This window comes from Limulus polyphemus, unplaced genomic scaffold, assembly GCF_000517525.1.
Source record: "Limulus polyphemus unplaced genomic scaffold, Limulus_polyphemus-2.1.2 Scaffold553, whole genome shotgun sequence".
Lineage (NCBI taxonomy): Eukaryota > Metazoa > Arthropoda > Merostomata > Xiphosura > Limulidae > Limulus > Limulus polyphemus.
The window spans coordinates 99922-101998 of NW_013666163.1; the positions used below are offsets into that span (position 1 = coordinate 99922).

Genomic DNA, 2077 nt, shown 5'->3' on the forward strand with positions numbered 1-2077 from the left:
AACTGAAAGACTGCCAAATTTAGTGAAGATATACCCAATTTATTCAGAGCTATAAGTATTAAATTTATAAAGACTTTAAATGAGTAGAAAAGGTCACGTGACTTGGTCAAATTGACCGACCCTGTGTTGAGAGAGTTAATGAGCTCATCTTTAGAAGGTTTAGGATCTTATTTCGACTCCCAGGAGACTTTTGGTCTCTGGTCAATGAAGAAGTCTTCTCTCCATATCACCTTTATAGTCAGCAGGGGGCACTAGAATTTTATTAAAAATCTTACTGCAATTCTTTTTTTTCTCTCTATAATGATGTTCCTCTCAGGCAAAAAAGCAAGTACTTTGGAAATGTATATATACTCCAAGCCCACAACATAATACATTTTACAACATTGAAAACAAATTTTACATACACTGGCTTATTTACTGAAATTTAACATCCTTTTGAAAAGAAAAGCAATCTCATAATAATTATTTTTAGCACCCTAATGTCATCAATAAATTGAAAACTAACACTGCCAAGCTGTTGATCAAATCATTGACATAATAATAAACAACAAAGGTCTCTACTAGTTATGTTCTCATATTGGAACAAGAATGTAGTATATTGAGATGGATTAAATATTCATTAGAGTTCTCGGATAGGTCTGGTATATAAAAGGAGATTCATTCAAGATGGTGGTTATGAAGTATAAATAAAACTCTCACTTAACTGAGTCAATGTAAAATGAAATAATGAGACTGGACATAAATAATATACAAAATGAAGTGTCTGTTAAGGCACTAAACACAAACATGGTGTGTGTGTGCATACAGAACACTTACTTTGGACGATCACTCTAAGTAGCTTCTCTTTGGCATTCTTTTTGTTGTTGTTGTTTATTGTGGTAGTTGTTGGCAGCAGTGATTGGGCCATAGCTTCTTTCAAGTTTTTTGATTAAGAAAAAATTGACAAATGGTCTTCTGGAGTAGTTGTAGATTGGCATTTGGCTGCCACAATATCCCTAATAACTGATTCGGCCCATGCCAAGGCACACTTGGTTAGGTCCAGCGTTACTATTAGTTGGTGGATCTCTTCCTCCAACTAGGAAGGTGGTATTGAGGACATTGCACTGGTCATCATCCCACTTATACGAGGTCCAGGCCTCTGTTCATTTGGAAGCAACCTCCTGGCAATTGGTCTTTAGAAGATGGGTATGAATGGTTGTCAGGACTGCAGTGATGATGGTAGGTTGGTTCATTGATAGTTTAACTCTGAGGACCTTTTTGCTGTGAGCTACTTGACATTCAATGTCCCACATTCAGTTGATTTTTGTTTATTGCTGCAGTGATAGTGGTGGTCCAACAGGGAAGTGGTAGCAATATTACAGTCTGCATTAGTCATTGTTAAAGGTGTTGGTGGGATATCGATGAATGCTTTATTTCCATGGAGTTTGGCCACCAATTGTGATGATTTCATCTCTGGAAAAGTCTTTTTTTGAGCTTCAAAAGGTAATGGTCCTGCCAGAGGTGGGTGCACATCTGATGATATTGCCACTTTATCATCAGACTTCATCCAATGAGGCACCTCGAAAGGGTTTCTGATGCTGATATATCCACCATTTGTCTTTTTTTTGTTGTTGTTGTAGTGGTTGTTAGTGGCAATGCTTGGGCCACTGCTTTGCTTTCAACATCAGGCAAGGAGGTGGGAATTGTCTGCTTCACCATTCTGTCCAGTGAGGCCTAGGATATAGAGGTATGAGCTACTCTGACCGAGATAGCCCAGCCTCTAGACTTTGCCACCAATCCAATAACTGACTCAACAAGATCCCAAACATTCAGTGTGGTGGCCAGCAATGCATCTTCATCCAGGAGCTCTACTGGCTAGAAGGTCAAGCTAGCACCAGACATGTTTGGTTTCATGGTGAAGTCCTGGTCATTGAAGTGGCTTTCCATTGCAGGATTGTTTGAGATTCAGCTTAGAATATTTGGAAGCAAAAACCCATTCACTAATTGAAGATAAGATAACCAAATAGGCTCAGATCTTGACCTGTCAACCTTTCATCTCTATATTTTGGAAGCCACCTTTATTAAAACACATAAACCT

The 2077-nt window shown here is 38.4% G+C and overlaps 1 protein-coding gene across 12 annotated transcripts in view; it reads left to right on the forward strand.

Annotated features, from left to right (window-relative positions):
• Positions 1-2077, forward strand: part of LOC106459061 (zinc finger protein 501-like) — a 63245-nt gene that overhangs the window by 23110 nt on the left and 38058 nt on the right. The gene's annotated exons all lie outside the window — the stretch shown is intronic.